The sequence below is a fragment of the Halichoerus grypus genome, chromosome 9, assembly GCF_964656455.1.
Source record: "Halichoerus grypus chromosome 9, mHalGry1.hap1.1, whole genome shotgun sequence".
NCBI lineage: Eukaryota > Metazoa > Chordata > Mammalia > Carnivora > Phocidae > Halichoerus > Halichoerus grypus.
The window spans coordinates 108,522,540-108,548,292 of record NC_135720.1 but is presented as its reverse complement, the minus strand read 5'-3'; positions in this window follow the sequence as shown (position 1 = coordinate 108,548,292).

The window sequence follows — 25,753 nt, the reverse complement described above, 5'->3', positions numbered from 1 at the left end:
TCCAAAAGCTAGTGAAACAAAAGCAAAAATGAACTTTTGGGACTTCATCAAGATAAAAAGCTTCTGCACAGCAAAGGAAACGGTCAACAAAACAAAGAGGCAACCCACAGAATGGGAGGAGATATTTGCAAATGACACTACAGATAAAGGGCTAGTATCCAAGATCTATAAAGAACTTCTCAAACTCAACACCCAAAAAAACAAATAATCAAGTCAAAAAATGGGCAGAAGATATGAACAGACACTTCTCTGAAGAAGACACACAAATGGCTAACTGACACATGAAAAAGTGTTCATCATCATTAGCCATCAGAGAAATTCAAATCAAAACCACGTTGAGATACCATCTTACATCAGTTAGAATGGCAAAAATGGAAAGGGAAAGAAACAACAAATGTTGGAGAGGTTGTGGAGAAAGGGGAACCCTCTTACACTGTTGGTAGGAATGCAAGTTGGTACAGCCACTTTGGAAAACAGTGTGGAGGAGCCTCAAAAAATTAAAAATAGAGCTACCCTATGACCCAGCAATTGCACTCCTGGGTATTTACCCTAAAGACACAGATGTAGTGAAAAGAAGGGCCATATGCACCCCAATGTTCATAGCAGCAATGTCCACAATAGCCAATTTGTGGAAAGAGCCGAGATGTCCTTCAACAGACGAATGGATAAAGAAGATGTGGTCTATATATACAAAGGAATATTACTCAGCCATCAGAAAGGATGAATACCCAACTTTTACATCAACATGGATGGGACTGGAGGAGATTATGCTAAGTGAAATAAGTCAAGCAGAGAAAGTCAATTATCATATGGTTTCACTTATTTATGGAACATAAGGAATAGCATGGAGGACATTAGGAGAAGGAAAGGAAAATGAAGGAAGGGAAATCGCAGGGAGAGATGAACCATGAGAGACTATGGACTCTGAGAAACAAACAGGGTTTTAAAGAGGAGGCGGGTGAAGGGATGGGTTAGCCCGGTGATGGGTATTAAGGAGGGCATGTATTGCATGGAGCACTGGGTGTTATATGAAAACAATGGATCATGGATCACTACATCAAAAACTAATGATGTATTGTATGGTGACTAACATAACATAATAAAATTAAAAAAAAAAAAAAAAAGACTTAAAATGCTGCCACATTCCTTCAAAGTAGAGGCCAAATAAGAGTTGTTACTCAGGTCAGTCTCACATAGTCCAGTGGTTCCAGAGACATAGCTTCACCTCATAAAGTATTTCCTGAGTCTAGGAAGGCATACTGAGGATGGATAGACCCGAATCTAGAATAACTCAATTGGTTCCTTAGCCTAGGGTGTAAAGGCATGGAGAGGAACAATTTCAAGGGCTTGGAATTATTCCTTCCAGTATACTGATTCTAAATAATAATGAATTGTGGGATGACACTACAGAGAAATAGTACCAAAGACTCAAAATCACTAGCACTGCATCTCATTTATGGTCTTTAAACAAGATGCATCATGGCAGATGTTGATAAAGGTTAGTTCTCCATGTGATCCCCAACTGCAGCCGCTTTGCTAGATGTGGCATCTTTGATAAAACCAATATGACATGCACGTGATATACCCTAGGAGCATGGCAGGAAGGTTCTCAATCCCCATGAGATGATTTGAAGCAGTTTACATTTGTGTGGGGAGGTCAACAGTACAGCTTCAAAGCCTAAAAGTCCGTTAACTTTCCTACTCTTTGGCTATATAGGCCATAGGATCCTGATCACCCTGACCTACCACAAGATATCATATTAGTCCTTTACGTTGAGGCCACGCAAATCAGACCTGGTGACAGGAGTAGCAAGTTCCCTGGCTGCCCTAGAGAGACATGCCAGGTGTCAAGAGACACCCTACCAAGTTAAAGTGTTCCCATATGTGAGGATTTTAAGATTCCAGTCATCTGATATACTAGGACATCAGAGATAAAGGACACAGCATCAGACCTTGCACTCCTTACTGCCAGAGAAAGTGACAGAATTTGCTGGGCTTTTAGATGGAAGCAACATATGACACTTGGGAACATTGTTCCAATATATTTGTCAGGTTATGCTGAAGGTGCAAGTTTCAATAAGAAAAAAACAAAACAAGTTTCAAATGGGCCTAGAGATAGACAGCTCTGTAAGGAAATTGAGGCTACTGTGCCAGCTGTTCTGTCACTTGGTCTATAGAACCCAACCAGTTCCAATAACGGATAGCTTTACTACAAAGAGCAATAGGGAATATCTAGCAAGCCACAGCTTGAAAGCCTTAAGGTTTCTGAAACAGTCATGTTAATTGCAGCATGGAACTATTTAGTCATAGAAGAGCTCCTGACACACTGCTGGGCCCTTGAAGACTAAGGCGTCTACCTTTGTGACTTCTAAGTGACTGGGTACTGGCCATAATGAGCTAATACAGACAGATGCACCAAATCACAAGGTTGGGTAGGCAAAGTAGGAAGTATTTTAAAATGGACATAGTACATTCAGGTGGAATGTGAAGTCTTGAGGGCACAAATTATATAAGCCTGTGGTCCAGACCCAGTATCACTTACCTCTTTCCCCAAGTTCACACCTATTGCCTCGTGGGGAGTAGTTTCTTACAGTCAACCAACAGGAGGAAAAAGGAAAACAAAAACATGACTCCAGTGCAAAGCTCAGTGAAGGTGCTAGCAGAATGTCCATGGTTGTATTATAAGTATACTATGGCATAGTCTGAAAGAACACTGATAAGGGGAAAGCCTCTTATTGGACAGAGATTCAGAGAATATAGACACACATCATTTTATTACACTTTGTTTTATTGTGCTTCGTAGTTTAAAAAAAAAAAAACTGAAGTTTTATGGTAACCCTGCCTCAACCAAGTCTGTTGGTGCCATTCCCCTTCCCCCAAATATTACTACTCCATTAGTGTCACATTTTGTAGTTCTTATAAATAATGAAGTTTGAAATATTACATCTGTTACAGTGATCTGTGATTGATAATCTTTGATGTTATCATTGTAATTGTTTTGGAGTGGCATGAACCATGTCCATGAGACTGCAAACTGTTCTGACGGCTCCAACTGGCCTCTCAGGTCTCTCCCTCTTATTCCCAGAGATACAGTATTAGATTAGGCCAGTTAATAACCCTACAATGGCCTCTAACTATTGAAGTGAAAGGGCACATGTCCCTCAGTAAGTCAAAACTACACAAGATTAAGCTTAGAAGCTACAACAGGCCAAAAGTTAGGCCTCTTGCATCAGTTAGCAAAGTGAAAGTTCTTGAAGGAAATTAAGAGTACAACTCCCGTGAACACACAAATAAGTGAAACAGCCTTATTGGTGATATGGAGAAAGTTTCAGAGGTCTGGATAGAGATCAAATCAACCACAACATTCTCTTAAGATCACAGTTTAATCCAGAACAAGGCCCTAACTCTTCAATTCTGTGAAGGCTGAAAGGTGAGGGAGGTGGCTTTAGAAGTGAAGCTAGAAGTTGGTTCATAAGGCTTTAGAAACCATGTAAGATGATACAGCAAGTGCTGATGTAGAAGCTGCAGCAAGTTATCAAGATCTAGCTAGGATAATTAAGGAAGTGGCTACACTAAATAGACATTACTAAGAGGAGAGAGAAGAACCATATGGTCCTCTCAATTGATGTAGAAAAAGCATTTGACAAAATACAACATCCTTTCCTGATTAAAACTCTTCAGAGTATAGGGATAGAGGGAACATTCTTCATGTTCATAAAATCCATCTATGAAAAACCCAAAGCGAATATTCTCAATGGGGAAAAGCTGAGAGCCTTTCCCCTAAGATCAGGAACACATCAAGGATGCCCACTCTTGCCACTATTGTTCAACATAGTACTAGAAGTCCTAGCAACAGCAATCAGACAACAAAAAGAAAAGGTATTCAAATTGGCAAAGAAGAAGTCAAACTCTCTTTTTGCAGATGACATGATACTTTATGTGGAAAATCCAAAATACTCCACCCCTAAGTTACTAGAACTCATACAATTCCGTAATGTGGCAGGATACAAAAAAAAAAAAAAAAAAAAAAAAAATCAACTCACAGAAATCAGTTGCTTTCCTATACACTAACAATGTAACTGTAGAAAGAGAAATTAGAGAATTGATTCCATTTACAATAGCACCAAAAACCATAAGATACCTCAGAATAAACCTGACCAAAGAGGTAAAGGATTTATACTCTAGGAACTACAGAACACTCATGAAAGAAATTGAAGAAGACACAAAAAGATGGAAAAATATTCCATGCTCATGGATCAGAAGAACGAAAATTGTTAAAATGTCTATGCTACCCAGAGCAATCTACACTTTCAACACCATCCCGATCAAAATACCAATGGCATTTTTCAAAGTGCTGGAACAAACAACCCTAAAATTTGTATGGAATCAGAAAAGACCCTGAATCGCCAAGGAAATGTTGAAAAAGAAAAACAAAGCTGAGGGCATCACATTGCCCGATTTCAAGCTATATTACAAAGCAGTGATCACCAAGACAGCATGGTACTGGCACAAAAACAGACATATAGAGCAATGGAACACATAGAACAATAGAGAGCCCAGATACAGACTCTCAACTCTATGGTCAAAAAATCTTTGACAAAGCTGGAAAAAATATGCAATGGAAAAAAGACCATCTCTTCAATAAATGGTGCTGGGATAATTGGACAGCTATACACAGAAGAATGAAACTTGAACATTCTCTAACACCATACACAAAGATAAACTCAAAATGGATGAAAGACCTCAATGTGAGACAGGAATCCATCAAAATCCTAAGGAGAACATAGGCAGTAGCCTCTTCGACATTGGCCACAGCAACTTCTTTCAAGACATGTCTCCAAAGGCAAGGGAAACAAAAGCAAAAATGAACTTCTGGGACTTCATCAAGATAAAAAGCTTCTGCATAGCAAAGGAAACAGTCAAAAAAAAAAACAAAGATGCAACCCACGGAATGGGAGAAGATACTTGCAAATGACATTACAGACAAAGGGCTGGTATCCAAGATCTATAAAGAACTTCTCAAACTCAACACCCAAAAAAACAAATAAGCAATTCAAAAAATGGGCAGAAGACATGAATAGACACTTCTCCAAAGAAGACATACAAAAGGCTAACAGACATATGAAAAAATGTTCATCATTAGCCATCAGGGAAATTCAAATCAAAACCACATTGAGATACCACCTTACACCAGTTAGAATGGCAAAAATTGACAGGGCAAGAAACAACAAATGTTGGAGAGGTTGTGGAGAAAGGGGAACCCTCTTAAACTGTTGGTGGGAATGCAAGTTGGTACAGCCACTCTGGAAAACTGTGGAGGTGCCTCAAAAAACTAAAAGTAGAGCTACCCTATGACCCAGCAATTGCACTCCTGGGTATTTACCCTAAAGACACAGATGTAGTGAAAAGAAGGGCCACATGCACCCCAATGTTCATAGCAGCAATGTCCACAATAGCCAAACTGTGGAAAGAGCCGAGATGCCCTTCAACAGATGAATGGATAAAGAAGATGTGGTCTATATATACAAAGGAATATTACTCAACCATCAGAAAAGATGAATACCCAACTTTTGCATCAACATGGATGGGACTGGAGGAGATTATGCTAAGTGAAATAAGTCAAGCAGAGAAAGTCAATTATCATATGGTTTCACTTATTTGTGGAACATAAGGAATAGCATGGAGGACTTTAGGGGAAGGAAGGAAAAAATGAAGGGGGGGAATCGGAGGGGGAGACAAACCATGAGAGACTATGGACTCTGAGAAACAAACTGAGGGTTTTAGAGGGGCGGGGGGTGGGATAGGTTAGCCTGGTGATGGGTATTAAGGAGGGCACATACTGCATGGAGCACCAGGTGTTATACAAAAACAATGAATCGTGGATCACCACATCAAAAACTAATGATGTATTGTATGGTGACTAACATAATAAAATAAAATTAAAAAAAAATAGACATTCAACATAGAAAAAACACCTTCTATTAGAAGATGACATCTAGGACTTTCATAGCTAGAGAAGTGAAGCCAGGTATGGTTTCAGAGCTCCAGAAAGACAGATTGACTCTCTTGTTAGGGGCTACTGCAGCCGATGACTTGAATTTGAAGCCAATGGTCATTTACCATTCTGAAAATCCCAGGGCCCTTAAGAATTATGCTAACTCTTCTCTTCCTATGCTCTGTAAATGGAACAGAGCCTAGAACTGCACATCTGTTTATAACATGGTTTACTGAATTTTTAAACCCACTGAGAACTACTGCTCAAGGAAAAGATCCCTTTCAAAATATTACTGCTCATTGACAATGTGCCTGGTCTCCCAAGAGCTCTGATGGAGGTGTTCAAGGAGATTAGTGTTTTCTTGCCTGTTAACACTATCTATTCTGCAGCCCATGGATCAAAAAGTGATTCTGATTTTCAAGTCTTACTATTTAAGAAATACATTTCATAAGGGTATAGCTGCTGTGGATAGTGATTCCTCTCATGAAAAGCCTTCTGGAAAGAGGGCTATCTTAGATGGAACATTTGTGATTCGTAGGAAGATGTCAAAACATTAATAGGAGTTTGGAAGAAGTGGATTTCGACCCTCATGGATAACAGAAGTTTAAGAGTTCAGTGAAGATAACTTCAGATGTGGTGGAAAGAGCAAGAGAACTAGAAGTAGAGTCTGAACAGGTGGCTGAATTGCTGCAGTCTCATGATCAAACTTTAAAAGAAGTTTGTTTAAAAAAAAAAGTTTGAGATGGAATCTACTCCTGGGGAAGATGCTGTGAAGATTGTTGAAGTGACAAAAGATTTAGAATATTACATAAACTTAGTTGATAAAACAGTGGCAGGTTTTGAGAGGAGGAACTCCAATTATGAAAGAAGTTCTATTGTGAGTAAAATGCCAGCATAGGTTATTATGTGCTGCAGAGAAATCACTCATGAGAGAGACAATTGATGTGCCAAGTTTCAGTCTTAATTCCCACAGCTGCCTCAACCTTCAACAACCACCACCCTGATCAGTCAGCAACCATCAAGGCAAAACCTTCCACCAGCAAAATTTTGACTCCTTGAAAGCACAGATGGTTAGCATTTAACGATAAATTAAGGTATGTACGCTTAGTAGATTGAGTATGTGTGAACAGCTTATATGCATTGGGAAACTGAAAAATTCTTTTGACTCACTTTATTGCAGTGGTGTGGAACCTTACCTGCAATATCTCCAAAGCATTCCTGCATATCTAACCCTGTATTGGAAGGAAAGTGGCCTGAGGCAAGGATATGCAGGGACTCCTAAGCAAATGGTTTTGTTATTTGGCCAGATGTCTGGAAGAAATGAGAATGGAAGAATGAATATAAAGTTCTGAGAAAGGGGCATGTCATTTGATCAGTAGAATGATCTGAAGGTCTCATGTCAATGTTCATAAGACATTGAAAGATACTGAACAAGATAAAATGATTAACTTGTCTATTTGAAGTCAACCAGCTCCTGTCCTTAGCTACTCTAGTGCTTCCTGAACCAATGAATGAAGTATTCCTGATGTCAAGAAAGGAGGTTATTGCATGGGCCCAACAGCATGAGTTTCCTCTCACCAAAACTTACCTAGTTATTGCCACTGCTGAATAACCTGTAAGCTGCATAGGCTTACATCTTGATGAGGCTATGTAGAGAAGGTCACTATCTCTCAATATTGACCAGTCACTTGGGGACAAGCTGAGTATTGAGTCCCTTTGGTCCTAGAAAAACTAGTGATTAATCCTTATTAGAAATCTGTATTCTTGGTATGGGCTTACTTCTCCTGCTCAGTGTCTTGGCCAGCAGAACTACCCAAGGGCTCACTAAATGTTATTTAAATGACAGGTCTCAGACTAAGGAATCCATTCTATAAGTAGATATTCAATGGGAATATGACCAAGAATTATTGGTCCTACCAGATCACCTGGAAACTGTAAGCCCAACATGATGTTAGAATGGCCTTTTGAAGCTGTGACTAAGAAACCAAACTGGACATAGAATCTTCCAGTACTTGGGCACAGTCTTTAAGAATGAGATAGATATTTCAAACCAATAGCCATTATATGGTGTCTTCTCCCCCACTATCTAGAGAACATGGGTCTTGGAGGCAAGGGGTAGAAGGAGCCTCCCCCCTTTATCATCATAGATCCACATGAATTTGTGCTTTTCCATATACCTTTAAGTGCTGTTGGACTTGAGGTCTGATTATCTAGGAGGGAAAGTAGAATGCCTCTATCAGGACGCAGTAAAGGGTCTACTGAATCTGAACTCATAGATCAGCAGGCAAAGAAAGTAGTTTATTGGCAGGAACAGCTAGCTACTATTGTGTGGAGATAAGTCTGTTGCTACATAACAGGAATAAATGTGTCTGGAACACATGAAGCTTCTTTGTGTTCCCATTTTATGTAACTGTTAAGTAATTGCAACAATAGTCCCTATCATTAGGGACTTATTAACTAGGGCCTCAATCCTATTGGAACAGTGGAGTCTAATGTTCTCAATAGGCAAGTAACCCAGATCAGCAGAAATGCAGAATGGGTGGTAGGAGGAAGGTGAGTATCATCTGGATAAATTTCAGCAAGAGGAACTGGAGTATATCTTGTTGGCCATTCTGAAGTAATATTTTGTACGTTTATTAAAAAACAGCTCTGCTTTTTTTGAAAGAAAAAATTTCAGTAATTTTAGTAATTAATAGACATTTGCTGCAGTTTTAGGTTTACCAAATAAACGAGCAGATAGGGTTCCATATATCACCCACCACCAGCCCCATTTAATTATTTTTTAATTAAACAAATACATGAATACATCATTCACCTTGAAAACAAATAAAACAAAATTAACCTGTCTTTTTTCCTTCCCTCCCCAGGAATCACTGTTATCAGTTTGGTGTGTTTTCCTCTAGAACTTTTCCTGTGTATTAAGATAAATATGCAGATGTATTCTAGCAAATATAATTATTATTATTTATTATTATTATGAAGTAAATTGGTATACGGCATATTTTGGTCTGTAGCTTGTTTTCTATAATTAACATACTTTGAAGATCTTTCCACATTAGTTTATTTAATTGTTTACCAATAGATCAATATTCAGGTCATTTCTATTGTTTTTTATTTTTTATTTTTTATTATTATTTATTTTTTAATTATGTTGTTAGTCACCATACAGTACATCATTAGTTTTTGATGTGTTCCATGATTCATTGTGTATAACACCCAGTGCTCCATGCAATACAGGCCCTCCTTAATACCCGCGTCCCCTCTAAAACCCTCAGTTTGTTTCTCAGAGTCCATAGTCTCTCATGGTTGGTCTCCCCCTCTGATTTTTCCTCCCCTTCATTTTTCCCCTTCCTTCTCCTAAGGTCCTCCATGCTATTTCTTATGTTCCACAAATAAGTGAAGCCATATGATAATTGACTTTCTCTGCTTGACTTATTTCACTTAGCATAATCTCCTCCAGTTCCATCCATGTTGATGCAAAAGTTGGGTATTCATCCTTTCTGATGGCTGAATAATATTCCATTGTATATGTAGACCACATCTTCTTTATCCATTCATCTCTTGGAGGGCATCTCGGCCAGCTCTTTCCACAGTTTGGCTATTGTGGACATTGCTATGAACATTGGGGTGCATGTGGCCCTTCTTTTCACTACATCTGTATCTTTGGGGTAAATGCCCAGTAGTGCAATTGCTAGGTCATAGGGTAGCTCTATTTTTAACTTTTTGAGTAATCTCCATCTCTGCCTCTTTTAGTATGCCAAGACTCAGGGAAGTAAGTAACAGGGCCATTGGCCTACTCTCAGAAAAGGTGTCCTAGTAATGTCAGAAGCAAATTTAAATCAAGTCCACAATTTTTAGTTTAATTTAATTTTATTATGTTATGTTAGTCACCATACATCATTAGTTTTTTTGGTTTTTATTGTTATGTTAATCACCATACATTACATCATTAGTTTTTGATGTAGTGTTCCATGATTCATTGTTTGCATATAACACCTAGTGCTCCATGCAGTACGTGCCCTCCTTAATACCCATCATGGGGCTAACCCATCCCCCCAATCCTCTCCCTCAGTTTGTTACTTGGAGTCCATAGTCTCTCATGGTTCGTCTCCCCCCTCCGATTTCCCCCGCTTCATTTTCCCTTCCTTCTCCTAAGTCCACAATTTTCATAGCATTTTTGAAAGGTGGTACAAGTGTCTAAGAAATAAGTCACAACCACAGCATTTTAGTGGGTCTCTTTAGATTACTATAAGTGAAGAATGAGGAAAGATTCAAAGCACAGTTCTGTGACCAGATTGCCTTTTTTAAAAAAAAATATTATGTTATGTTAGTCACCATACAATACATCATTAGTTTTTGATGTGGTGATCCACGATCCATTGTTTTCGTATAACACCCAGTGCTCCATGCAATACATGCCCTCCTTAATACCCATCACCAGGCTAACCCATCCCCCCACCCGCCTCTCCTCTAAACGCTGTTTGTTTCTCAGAGTCCATAGTCTTTCATGGTTCATCTCTCCTTCCAATCCCCCCCCCCTTCATTTTTCCCTTCCTTCTCCTAATGTCCTCCATGCTATTCCTTATGTTCCATAAATAAGTGAAACCATATGATAATTGACTTTCTCTGCTTGACTTATTTCACTTAGCATAATCTCCTCCAGTCCCATCCATGTTGATGTAAAAGTTGGGTATTCATCCTTTCTGATGGCTGAGTAATATTCCACTGTATATATGGACCACATCTTCTTTATCCATTCATCTGTTGAAGGGCATCTCAGCTCTTTCCACAGTTTGGCTATTGCAGACATTGGTGCTATGAACACTGGGGTGCATATGGCCCTTCTTTTCACTACATCTGTGTCTTTGGGGTAAATACCCAGGAGTGCAATTGCTGGGTCATAGGGTAGCTCTATTTTTAATTTTTTGAGGCTCCTCCACACTGTTTTCCAAAGTGGCTGTACCAACTTGCATTCCCACCAACAGTGTAAGAGGGTTCCCCTTTCTCCACAACCTCTCCAACATTTGTTGTTTCTTTCCCTGTCCATTTTTGCTATTCTAACTGGTGTAAGGTGGTATCTCAATGTGGTTTTGATTTGAATTTCCCTGATGGCTAATGAACATTTTTTCATGTGTCTGTTAGCCATTTGTATGTCTTCTTCAGAGAAGTGTCTGTTCATATCTTCTGCCCATTTTTTGACTTGATTATTTGTTTTTTTGGGTGTTGAGTTTGAGAAGTTCTTTATAGATCTTGGATGCTAGCCCTTTATCTGTAGTGTCATCTGCAAATATCTCCTCCCATTCTGTGGGTTGCCTCTTTGTTTTGTTGACCGTTTCCTTTGCTGTGCAGAAGCTTTTTATCTTGATGAAGTCCCAAAAGTTCATTTTTGCTTTTGTTTCACTAGCTTTTGGAGATGTATCTTGAAAGAAGTTGCTGTGGGTGATGTCAAAGAGGTTACTGCCTATGTTCTCCTCTAGGATTTTGATGGATTCCTGTCTCACATTGAGGTCTTTCATCCATTTTGAGTTTGAAAGCCTTTCCCTTAAGATCAGGAACACATCAAGGATGCCCACTCTCACCACTGTTGTTCAACATAGTACTAGAAGTCCTAGCAACAGCAATCAGACAACAAAAATAAAAGGTATTCAAGTTGGCAAAGAAGTCAAACTCTCTTTTTGCAGATGACATGATACTTTATGTGGAATACCCAAAAGACTCCACCCCCAAATTACTAGAACTCATCCAGCATTTCAGTAATGTGGCAGGATACAAAAATCAATGCACAGAAATCAGTTGCTTTCTTATACACTAACAACGCAACTATAGAAAGAGAAATTAGAGAAACGATTCCATTTACAATAGCACAAAAAACCATAAGATACCTCGGAATAAACCTAACCAAAGAGGTAAAGGATCTATACTCTAGGAACTACAGAACACTCATGAAAGAAATTGAAGACACAAAAAGATGGAATATTCCATGCTCATGGATCAGAAGAATAAACATTGTTAAAATGTCTATGCTACGCAGGGCAATCTATACCTTCAATGCCATCCCGATCAAAATTCCAATGACATTTTTCAAAGTGCTGGAACAAACAATCCTAAAATTGTATGAAATCAGAAAAAACCCTAAATCACCAAGGAAATGTTGAAAAAGAAAAACAAAGCTGGGGGCATCACGTTGCCTGATTTCAAGCTATATTACAAAGCTGTGATCACCAAGACAGCATGGTACTGGCACAAAAACAGACATATAGACCAATGGAACAGAATAGAGAACCCAGATATGGACCCTCAACTCTATGGTCAAATAATCTTTGACAAAGCAGGAAAAAACATGCAATGGAAAAAAGGCAGTCTCTTCAATAAACGGTGCTGGGAAAATTGGACAGCCACGTGCAGAAGAATGAAACTCGACCATTCTCTAACACCAGATTGCTTTTTTTATTTAAATTCAATCAGGTTATGTTGAGAGCTGGGACACTCTTTCTAGAAAGACTACCATTTCTCTAAAAGGATTTAAACAAGACTGTGATTAAGTTAGGTTTTTGCCTCACAGAGGTGGGGTACTGCTGTTAGAGCTAGGCTTTCCTTATACAAGACTTTCCATCCTCAAGATGGTTTGTAGATTGCATCCTTTGAACAATTGCATGAGTGTCCTAGTTCTTGTCAGTGTGTCGTCTCTAGAGATATGGCCGTCTTCTATCATAAAGACAAGCTTTACTGTGCCCTCATCAGCATGAATCTGCTATTAAATAATGGCAGAACAGTTAGCAATATTGGACCTTGTCCCCCATGCTTGTGAAAGTCAAAACCTGGCAGATACTAAGAACTTACTAGACAAATAGGCCAAGTGTAGACCCAGATTTACAAATAGAGTCAGCAAGCAAGATATTACATCTTTGACATCCTTATCAGACTGAAAAACATTTTAAGGAACGCAGATCAAAACAGGAGTCCTTGCTCTCAACTTCAGACCCAGGTCAGTGACCACTTACTGGTATTTGCTTGAATTCTGCACTGGTCTTGAATTCACTCCTTATTTTCATCCCATGCATCTCAGCCCGAGTCATACATTAGAGGAGTTTAAGCAGATTAATACACCCCCCCCTCAAAGGGCAAGACGTTCTTGAAGTTAGGGTCAAGCTGATGGAAACTGCTAGTTATCCCTCAATGTTCCTCCCTTCTATGGTAACAGGTTTTCTCTAGGCACATGGACACACAACTAGAAACTGCTTTTCCAGGTCTTTCTTGCAGCTAGCTATAGATGCATGACTAGACAATAGTTAAAAAGACTGAGGAGTTGGATACAATTTGGGGGTCATTCCCTTGAAGGTGTATCTCCCAACCCCTTTTTTGCCTCCTAGTTTATTGGACTAGAAGCATTTTGAACTCAGAGAAACCTAATGTGGCATGCTGGCTCCATAATGGCATTTGAGCCTGATAATTTAAGGACTAGGTGCCACTTAAGAGCAAGACACCTACAACCTTATCCCAGGACCATTTCACAAGTAAACTTTACCCCTTTACTCTCTATCTTTCTCCCACCGGACTTAGAGTTGATCCCTGAAGATCTACCAAGAAGCTATTAAGGTAGATAGAGGATTAGACAGGACCATGAAGAATGGAAAAGTAACCCCAGTAGAATAAGGAAGTAGAGGCATCAAATTAACAAGTAGGAGAAGACTGGCAAGCTACTATTTTTGTTACAGATTGAGGGAAACCAGAAAAAGCTTGTGTACCAATGGTTTCCTTAGGGACATGATCATAGGAATGATTGAAGGATAAAGACAGAGGGAGGCCAAGAAAAGTTTGCATTATTAAGTTGGCCACCAATACCAGCAACTGTTTGCTCCTCCAACAGAATTACCTGAGAAGCCTTATGAAATCTCCATCCCAGGACTCAGGAGAAGATAAAGAGATGCATTTATCCATTGGCTCCCAGCTTCCATCTGTCAAGGAGTGCCTCCAAATGCTAAGTACCCCATACTACCAGGTTTCTTGGCATGAATACCCAGTGGATTCTGAACATCTTATGCCTCCAAGTTAGAGAAAAGTTCTGAGGCAGAAATTAAAAAGTAGTTGGTATGAGACTGAATTAAGGTACTATCAGGTTATACCAGCAACCATAGCAGGATTAGAAGTGAGGCAGAAGGAATGCAAAATGGGACACAAGAGGAATCAATACACCAACTGATGTGAGGAAGGATTAAGTATGAAAGATGTAAATCAAATCAGGTTTCAGGTACAGAATGACATTTCTTATGCCACAGGCTTTATCCATTTTATTTAGAAACTTGACTTGCAGTGGTAGGGAATATGAAATAACAGATGTAGCCAAAACTAACATATGCCAAGTACTAATACAGTAGTAAGAAATTGAGTAACACAAAATAAAACCAGAAGCATTAAAAGCTGTGACAAAGAATGGTAATGATTTTAGATGTATTTTAGTGGATTGTAAGTCTAACTATGCTGAGGTTTTGAAGTGAGAATTCCTAGAAACTTAACTTCCTTGAAAGATCAAGAAATCCAAGATATGGAAAGTTTGAAGAACTTTGAAAGTATGAAGAGCTACTACCTCAGTATGGTACGTATATAGAACTTCACACCTTACCAGAGATACATTCTTATCTCCAAATATTGATCCAGCTCTGAGTAGGAGCTTTTCAACATCCCTTTGCCAGCACAGTGTGGCCACTGGAATTAAGGTTGAGTAACATTCTGTCTTATTCTGGTTTTTGATCTTTGCTTCTGCCTTTACAGGGCCTGAAACCCTTCCATTCTGAATCTCACAACCAACATTCATTTTTCCCTTCAGGGTCAGCCTTGCTTTGGACTGTGTTATTTTGATCAACTGACTCTTTAACTGACCCTAAGGACCTGCCCAGCTTTGATGGTACCCCTGGTTCCCAGCAGGGAGAGCCTGATAGAGCTTGGATGCCATTTGAGTTTTAGTTTACCTTGACATCTGACTTTCTAGTAACACGATGTTTAGCTAGAGGCAACAGGTACTTCCAACACTGGACTCATGAGACGGCTTCATACAAGTCATTACCTCATTCCCCAGGTACACTGTTGTAGAAGCAGTGTGCAGAATGTTACCCTAGGAGTACTGAGCTAAATTCCCATAAGGGATATAGGCTCCAAAAACCAAGTTCTCTATGCTCCACAATAGGGATTATGTTAGGCTATGCAAACAGGTGAAAACTCAGGGGAAGAACCTTGGGATGATCCCCTAGACCAATTCCAAGTGATCTTGGAAGGAGAGGTCTGCTTTGTTGAATTTAATCTCACCCCCAAAATGAGACCTATGTTTTTTATTTTATTTTTTTATTGTTATGTTAATCACCATACATTACATCATTAGTTTTTGATGTAGTGTTCCATGATTCATTATTTGCGCATAACACCCAGTGCTCCATGCAGTCTGTGCCTTCCTTAATACCTATCACTGGGCTAACCCATCCCCCCACCCCCTCCCCTCTAAAACCCTCTGTTTCTCAGAGTCCAAAGTCTTTCATGGTTTGTCTCTCCCTCCGATCCCCCCCCTTCATTTTTCCCTTCCTTCTAATGTCCTCCATGCTATTCCTTATGTTCCACAAATAAGTGAAACCATATGATAATTGACTTTCTCTGCTTGACTTATTTCACTTAGCTAACCTTCAGTCCCAACCTACTCTTGTGGTAGTAGGAATCCTTTAACATAGAGGGCACATAAAATTACCGTTCAGATGTTGAACATATTCCTTATTGCCTTTGGGCATAAGGCTTTATAGATAGGACTATATTATGCTTTGGGGTCTGTGACTCATTTTAAAGAGTTAAGAGTCCCTTATCTTCTTAGATTAGATGAACCTAATTTGAGCAGATGCTTACTGCCCCTCTATTCCATCCTACAATCTGAATTCTGCCAAACTAGACTGTTCCTCAAATATAGTACATTTCACTCTTGCCAAAACAAAGCCAACCAACCATGATTATTGTAGTGCCCACAGTTCTGCTTAGAATATTTGAAGTTAGACAACTATCATCTTTTGGTTCAAGTGCTCACATGAACAGTAACTATAGTGATGAGTTTCTATGGTTGAGACCAAGACGAACTGTCTTGCCACGAAGTCCATGAAGGATAAACTATCTTGTACCATTTCCATCACTCAAAATCTGACTGGCTTCAACTCTAAGTATTAAACCTTTGATTTCTGATCACATATGCGTCCTTCCACAGTTCAAACTGACTACCATGTTGTACACAGGGTCTCCCTGCCGTGAGGGGAGTAGATGCAGGGAGTAGTGATCTATAATCTTCAGACTAGGAAAGTTTCATGGATTCTTGCCTACTCTGAAGGCTGTAGGTGAATCTGTGTTCTACTCATCCTCTGATAGCTGTTTTGCTATCCTTGTTGGGGGGAGCTAACTTTGGACTGCAAAAGCTTGCTTATGTGCAAAGAGAGCCTGAAGTGCCTGGGGGAACTCCTATTCCCCTGTAACATTCAAGACTAGCATATGGAAATGCCTATTCCTACCATCTTGATCCCTCAATCCTACATTAAATCAGCTAGACAAATCCACTACAACCCTGCTAGCCCATGGAAACTTTACACCAGTTCCAGTGAGTCAATTCAATAGCCAACTACTTGATAACTTTATCATCCAAATCCTCAAAGTTGGGGTCAAAGATGACCCCAGTAAGTTATCTCTGGCCTTGGAATTTGGTTCCTTATCCTAGCATATAGACTTTGGTTTTTCTTTGGTCTTTTACTTTGGTTTTTCAGTTCTGTTTACTAAGGAACTCCTTGTCCTGCCTTAGGCCTCTGAAATGGTCCTGGCCCTGGCCACCTGTGGACATACTTGCACATTCTATATTCCGTTACTCAATATACCTGAGCAGTGTTCATTCACAAGACCTCTCCCAGTCCATTGACAACACCAGCCCCAGGTACAAATAAACATCTGGAGGGGCTAAAACATCTAATACCAAGAATTAGTCCAAAGCACTTGCTAGTTGGCCAGGGATGCCAAGAAAGAATCTTAGCTGGCAGTGCCAACACTTGGAATTTGTACCATAGGTCTTTGATGAAGGCTAACAGCTTACTTGTATGGGTCAAATTGTGGAGACATTTAAGCAAATGTTTCTATCTTCAGGCAACATGCATCATCTTTAGCTGTGCTTTATCTAGGGTGCCAACTAGTTCTGGTTTACTAGAGATGCTCCTTTAGCAATGAAAGTGCCTTCTTCCCAGGGAAACTGGGACACTCGCTCACCATTTTTATGGCAAGCTCATGAAGTCACTCCCTCTGCCCCCACCCCGGCTTAACAATCCAAGACTAGTAACCAAAGTACATACTAGAAACAGGGGTATGACTGCTTTTAAGTATGCATACTCCTTTTCAGTGTGTTTTCTGCAGGGAGATCAGGAACTCCCAAATTTTGCCCCAAATACCCTACCAGGGTGATTTCAGTGGATTATAATGGAGTTATAATCTCAATTCCCTCAGGGAATACTGTGTGTGTGTGTGTGTGTGTGTGTGTGCGCGCGCGCATGCGTGCGCACACGCACACATGCATACACACACCCTTCTGGTCAAAAAGCTAATAAGCCTGGACACAACCTGTGAATAGAGCATTAGAGAGCCTAAGAACTTGTTCAGGACTCTGGTACAGGGATTCTCAACACCTTAGCTGCCATGTAAAGATGAGTAAAAGCTACAACTCACGAGAGGTAATTTGGACCTACAAACCCAGGTATAGGTATGTCAAGAGTGAAGGTTAGACACTCAACCCAGTGCAAAAAGGGATGTGGCTGTTAGGTGCTCTCCCTTTTGGGGATAAGATGCTGGAGCTGACAAGGACCCCCAACTATAGACTAGTAACTATTTGTTGACAGTTTGGCTGCACAATGGAATCCCTCTGCTAGCTCACAGCAAGCAGTCATTTTTCTGAACAAATCTCAGACCTGTGTGAGAATGCCATTCATGCCCTGTGTCCTCAGGGATATTAGTGTCCATTTTGATGGTAGTACTGTCAGCCAGCCTAAGTCAGTCCAAATCTTAGAACTAAATTCTCACAGGACTTTGAGAAATGGGTTCAGTAATTCCAATTCCAGTGTAATCATGCAGTATTTTGCTCATTTCTTTGGGTTCTCCCACCACTAATCAAAGCACACACATGTGTTATCACTACTGGAGAGTTTTATTCTGTGTTTTAGGTAAGTCTAGTTAATGCCATGGTTTAGTCTGACCAATCCTATTGCCACAATGCACACAGTTTTACTGCCTTTCCTCCAACCCCACCACTTCCATTTAGGAGCCATTTGAAATGGGCCAGAAGACTGTTTCTGGTTACTATAACCTCTGAAAAGCAATTTGGTAACTTAGACCACCATTAACGCCTGAAAGGGCCAAATTGAATTGGGTGCAGAGATGACACTTCTACATCACCCATTCAGCATGAAGTTAATGGCACTGATCTTTATTTTGCTTAAACTATTTGTTTAAACTGTTGAGCTTGAGGATTTCCCTGAGAGAGTTTGTCCCTACTCTTGACTGCATGGTCACTGGATTATGCCTATCCCCATGTAGGATCTACATCTTGATAAGTTTTGCAGAGACTGCCATTTAGTATACAGAAGTTTTGCTTTCAAAACAATGGAAAAAGACCATGTGTCCAAGATTTTGGTAGATAATTTTAAAGTAAACTCTTGGACCAAAAGTAAGTCTTCAGAGAAGATATGACAGGAGGCAAGATTGCTAAACAATCTTGTCAGGCCATTCTTAATCCTTCACCAATTTGATAACAATGCTCCCTTCACAATAAGGAGTAGTGTACAAATATTGTTCCTGGCTCCATGACTTAGATCAATAGAACAGATCAAAATTTTGTTAGCTGAGAGTGCACAAGTAGACTAGCCACAAAAGTATCCATGGTCTGTCATCTTTACTACTCTAGTGGAAGTAATAGGTCAAGTTTATGTTTGTCAATGGGCTGAGGTATCCTGTATAAGGGTTTATCCCCTAAGAGAAGTCTGGGCCAGTGAGCTGGTTCCCAAAGCTCCAGAGCCAGTAGGGTCTCAAATCAGGTCTTCAGAGTTTTTCCTCTACATGTCAGTTACCATTCTGGCTTCTTCCATTCTGACATCCAGTAGTTAATCTTGATTCATGGCTAACTGCATTTGATGATCCAGTTCTTATTTCTGAGATTGGCACACCAGTTTGCTTTTGGTAGAGTCAGGGCACAGTGGTATTCCAGAGGACCAGAATCACCTTTGGGAAAGCTAATCAAGGCTCTGGCTACTTCTCATACCCCATGGGGAAGCCCTTTCTGACATCCTTCGGTGTGCTACTTCATGGTTGAAACCACTTTTTGGGTACAGCCATCCCTATATCACGATGCTCAGCAGCTCCTAGGCTTATGTATATCCTAAGAGGCCCCCATGACCTTAGGGAATCCAGAGGAGTTGGTACCCACTTCCCGTGGAATGGAATGGGTGGGCATTATCAGGTACTGGAGTTGGAAGAGTGATTCTACAACAGGACATTCAGATTGTTTTGGAAGAAGGATCTGGGGGTTTTCAGGAAAACTGTACCAGCATATCATGCCCCATGTTCATCAAGAAAACCACAGTCTGAGTCACTATGCCCTACCAGTTAGATCAGAATTGACTTCAGTGCTTTTTGAGATAAATTGGCTTATATACCCCTGACCAGCCTATAGCCTGGTAGATCAATTACCCTGAATCTGACATAAAAAGAGGTTGAGCCAAGATATGTTTCAAAACAGTGAGAAGTTCAGTTCAAGTTTGGTATCTAGCCTCTAGATATCTTGTTCCAGGACTCTAAGAGGAACAGATCAGATAAAGGATAGGCCATAAGTTAGGTCAAGCAGATTAAACTTGATGCAAAGGTTATATTTAAGTCCACTTGGGCCCATTAAGTTAGGTCAAGGTTTCATCTCCACCAATGTCACAAATAAGCAACTGGATTAAGAGCCCTTCAGTCATCCATAGTATTCAATACAGCAAGTAATTAGAAGTTGTCAAAAGGATGGATAAAGCATGACAAGTTAATGTCAGCACTGGATAGTAATTAAATCATGTTACATTAGTCCATGCAGGAGGATAAGACAGATGCTCTTTATCTTTACTGACAATACCTGTTTCAGGGCATGTTGTGCCCCCATATAGGGCTATGTATGCTTGTAGTATGTTTCCCTACTTTCACATGGAATATCTAGTCTGTAAGCTTTTTCCTGCATACACATATAGAGAGAGCTGAAACAGGGATCAGAGACCCCTTGATTGAGAGCTTTGGCCTACTAACCAAGTTTACTGGATTTATAAGCCTGCCTCTCATTACAAGTTAAGGCAGACTTTATCTGAGGTCTGGGAGTTAGATTTCTACATCCTTACCCTACCAAGCACATGGAGCTGGTATCCTGGATCATTCAGAGTCCCGGTTGTTAAAGACATGGTAAGATATAGGCCTGGAATATCTAGGAATTTAACTTGTACCTAATACCCTGACCTCAATGTTTTCTGATCCTATTCTAACTTATGCTCTACCATGGCTGGGGTTGAAGGATGCTATAATGAAAGTGACCAAGGAGTTGGGTGACTTTTTCTTCACTCCTTTGCTGTTTCCAACCACCAACCCTTAGAATTCTTCCATTCTGATCCCATTAACCTGCCTTAGCATTTCCTCCTTCAAGCTAGACCAAAATTTCCATGGCTACCTCATGCCCCTGAGGATTGGGTTTTGTTTTAAGGAGTTCTTGCCCTGTCCTATAGTTGAACTGACTATTCCAATTTAGTTAACAGGTTGGATGGTTCTCTGCTCCAATAGAGAAGAGTACATTGGATTAGATCTCTATCCCTTAATCTCCTTCAAATAAAGTCTAACTTTTAAGAGTTGGCTTTTAATAACTGCTCTGAGATTGCTCTCTAAGTAGATTGAGGTAAGAACTATTTTCATGGACCATGTGGAAATTTATATGATCATGTAAGGAATATAAGTCCCTGAGGGTTCAGTTCTAATGAGTGATGGAACTAGTCTCAAAAGCAGGCCTTCATGAACATCTAGGACACCACAAAAAGCCAGCACAGGCAGCTAAGCAAGATATATTTGAGCTATCTGAACACTCTGGATTATCTAAAGTCAGGTAGAGGCACCAGTTAACAGGGATAGGTTTATAACGTGGAATGGACAGTAGTGTCTCTAATGAGAGAAAGTGGTTGATTCCCTGAAAAATGTAGGAACTAGCTAACATAAGGAGGACCTGGAATATTTTGGAGAAGGGCAGAATACAGGCTGTATGGAGGAGAGTATTAATTAGGAATATCTTCTTATGACTCAGCAGTTAACATCTCAGCAAGAGTGCCTGAAGCTAGTCCTAACATGCTGCTGGGATGGTTCCTTGATGCTTGAACACAGTGGCCTTTCATAAGAAGGGATGAGTGGTAATTAGGAGCCAAAACACTCAAAGATGGTCATGATAGCATAACAATTGGGGAAGCCACCACCTGACCATGTTCCTGGAAAAACCAGGCAGATACACACATAGCAACTGCTGGAAACCACACACTAGTCCCCAACCCATGGAACAAAAGCAATCATGATGGGCAAGGCCAAGTAGAATCTCCTAAAACTGCTCTCCACACACAGCCGGAAGTAATTTAGGAGCTATAGCCTATCCCAATTTAAAGATAGGAAGCCCCTTCCCCAGAACTATCAACTGCTTGATTCACTAGGATGGCTCCTAGAAAAGTGAGCTGAATTATGGCATAAACTCAAGATGGTATCTCAATTATAGTCTGCTGTGCTAGATGTGGCATTTCTACTGAAAAGTCCCTTTGGACACTTAGTCAAAGCTATTGATCTAGTAAACTCATTCTCCTCAACTCCTTTGGGGAGATTGAAAGCCATGTTTACTTGGGATGAACAGCAGCATACTATCTTAAATCAGGGTTCTATAGGTTTTTCCTGCTCTGCCACAGTAGTGTCAAGTGACTTCTATAGTCTTGAGATTCTGAAGACCACCACAGTCCACACTGGTCTATCATGTCAGTGACAAGTGTTCAACCTGATGAGCAGCAAGAAGTTATTGATGTCCTTACTAGGACACCTGCATGCCAAAGAGTAGAAGATTAATCCTTTAGATATTCAGAGGCCAGCCATATTTGAGGGAGCCAGTAGTTTGGGGTATGCCAGAATATCTACCCCATAAGAGAATAGTTATTGTTATAGCACCCTTACACCTCCTACCCCTTGGTAGTCCTATTTGGATTTGAAGAGCAGCACTATCCTATGCTTGGGAATAGCAGAGTAAGGCCTAAAATGAAAGCTCTACAACAGGTCCAGGATTCAGTATAAGCTTCCCTATGGTTTGGGCCCCATGATCCTACTGATTAGAGATGTCAAAGGTGTACATGGTAGATAGGGACAGCACATAGGTTTCTGGAGCAACAGACAGGTTCTGCAGCACAGAACCACTCAGTGTTCATAAAAGTAGCTCCTGATCGGATTCTAGTTTCTAAGAGGGGAAGAATGACTATAAAACATCAAGGAACTATAGAGCTGCCATTTTATGCATGGTATTTGACTCAAGTCTGAGCATAATCAGAAGCTTGAACAAAAATGTTAGAGGGTGCAATACATAGGGGTCCAGAGCTTCAGGTCACTTATAAGTCCCCAACTCACATCTAGGCCTTACTGGATAGGGTGGGGCTGGAGAGGCAGTCTTCATGACTGCTTAAGACAGTCTGGTTAAGATGGTCAGCTAGATATGTGAGCCAAAAAGATGCTGTACTGAAGTCTCATTCATAGTCCTGAGAGCAGTGCTGATAAAAGTCCTCCCAGTGGGCAAAGACTCAAGCATTGTATTTGGTCACCTGCTTGAGGAGGAAGGAGAAGTAGACAAGGGTAAAGATACACACTCCTGAGTAGTGAGTAATGGCTGGTTTTAGGTGGGGGGCCAGGGGCCTAGAAGGGACAAGATTGCAAAGTGAGAGACAAGGAGCCCTGGGAGAAAGGATGTAGTTAAGCCTACGGGAGATGGCAAAGTATGTGCCTTGATACTTCTGTAGCTCAGAATCCTATCAAAGGCTGTCAACCTTGTGCTTGGCCCCAAGGGTCTCTCTGGAGCAGTGAATAGACATTGGAGGATACTGAACCAGATATCTAGGTTGGGCAATTGGAGCTGAAGCATGACCCCAAGTCTTTCCAGGAGCAAATTTAGGGTATGCCCTTTCCAGAAATAAGACCCTCAGGCTGCAGCTTCCAAGATTAACTTGATGTTCAGAGATAGACTTGCATCTGTGTATATGGATATTCAGATCCTGTATCAGCTATAGTTTGTGACCCCTGGTCCATCCCCTTCTTCACCTATCATGTCGTGGGTTGGGTTCTTCTGCTAAACTAGTTACTTAGAAACATTAGTTGGAGACTCTCCCACCTCCTTCCATTCAGAGGCTGTCAGGCATATCTCCCAAGAGGCCAAGAAGGAACTCTTTGCATATACCAGATAAAGGAAAAGGAACGTTACTTCTCCTAGTATGGAAGGGCAACAAGATAGTAGGGAGCCCCGCTTTTTTCTAAGCTGAGAAGATGGAAAGTTCTAGGTGTCAGGTAACTGAACTTAAATGGTTTAAACAAAAAATATTGGAAAGCCTTAGTGGGACATAAAGGATTAAGGGAACAAAGGATGAGGGAAGCAGGGGCTAGAGGTGGTGGGAAGCTACTACCAACCAATAAAGCCAAAAGGCAGCAAGAGTTACCTGAATTCAGTGAAAGCCAGAACTATGGAAGAAGGTCCTACACATAGCAGCAGGTTTTGAGGGACATACTTATGGTCTGAGATGCCCTATAAAGCCGAAGGAGTTGGGAATTAGGCCCCCATATCTCTTCTAGCCAATACCTCCCAGTAGCCAAACCCATCAAGATATCAGCTTTCAGAGGCTACTGGATGATGCATAAGGGTCTACCCCTACTGCAACACAAAACAGGGTGGAGAATGTAGCTGTTAAGAACGGTTGGAGAGATAGACATTGAGGAGGGTATGTGCTATGGTGAGCACTGTGAATTGTGTAAGACTGTTGAATCACAGACCTGTACCTCTGAACAAATACATTATATGTTTAAAAAAAAAAAAAGAGAGAGATAGCAGGAAGGGAAAAATGAAGGGGAGGAAATTGGAGGGGGAGACGAACCATGAGAGACTATGGACTCAAACAAACTGAGCGTTCTAGAAGGGAGGGGGGTGGGGGGATAGGTTAGCCTGGTGATGGGTATTAAAGAGGGCACATACTGAATGGAGCACTGGGTGTTATATGCAAACAATGAATCATGGAACACTACATCAAAACCTAATGATGTAATGTATGGTGATTAACATAACATAATAAAATTACTTAAAAAAAAAGTTGGAGAACCGATTAGTTCACTTGTGGACTAATGAGGGAGGTGAGAATCAGAAAGTAATAGCCAGCCACCATTGCCCTAGCCAATGGATATTCTCAGCACATGGCTTTCAGGCTCAGGGCAGTTCCCCTACTCCTTTGCTCCCCAAACAGGGTTAAGCTCATTTTCTTAGTCCTATTACCAGGGAGGTCTGCTACCTTCGTAATGGAGTTAGATCCGATAAATCATTCCTGATTAAGAAGGCATTATCCTGTTAAAAAGGTGCCAGAATCTCAGCTTGGGAAAGCTTCTGTATTGGGGACAATGAGAAAGATTACCACTCTAGGGATTGTTCTCTACTTAAGCATTTTAAAATAGGCCTTCAATTTGCTTTTGGTTTAGCATAGCACAGTTTGCTATTTGAAAACATTGCCAATGCTATACAAATGTAGTTTTATTTTTTCCTCATTCTCCTAGAAATACCTTCTCTCCTCTCCTCTGTCTGTACAAATCCTATCTTTCCTCTGAGTCTGTTTTGCAATCTTCTCCCACTCCCTTTCCAAATGCACCAATCGACCCCAATCTCTTTCTTCTTGGAAATCTGGTTGCACTTACAGCCCAACGATTAATGGCTACTCTGCTTCTTCCCTAATGGGTAAGGCTTTCTGTCTCACTATTATTCCCACTAGATTCTAAGCTCACTAAAGCTGACCAAAGAGTGAACACTTTAGGGGCACCTTTAGATGGCTCAGTTGGTTGAGCGTCCGGCACATGATTTCAGCTCAGGTCATGATCCTGGGGTCCTGAGATCAAGCTCCACATCAGGCTCTGTGCTCAGCGGGGAGTCTGCTTGGGATTCTCTCTCTCTTTCCCTCTGCCCCTCCCCCTGCTTGTGCACTCAGCTCTCTGTGTCAAAGTCTTTAAAAAGTTCTAATTTTGTGTTTGGCTTAGGCAAAAAGGTCACTTCATTTCCACCTCAAGTTCATTTCCATCAACTAATGGTTGCCTGCCACTGCTTGGGCACCTGTCTCCTAGAAGATATAACAAGTTTATAAAGGAGAAAGTTCTAGGAGGATAGGACTACATTTGAAGTTCAAGTGTCAGAACACAGACATGTGAATTAATTCCAGCATTCCACCCTCCCCTCCATTTAAGGGGAATGGTCTTTCCAATCCTCTCTAGCTTCTCCCTTGTTCTTGTTACTTGGTTATTGGCCAACTGAATAGCTTCCCCACATCTCAATCTTTCAGACCGGAGACCTTTACTTCAAGGACCACTTAGGAAACCTTGAATCTTAACAGCAAGAGCAAGATGGGTGGGAAGGATTCCAATCCCTTTCCAGGAAATAGGCATTTGACAAGT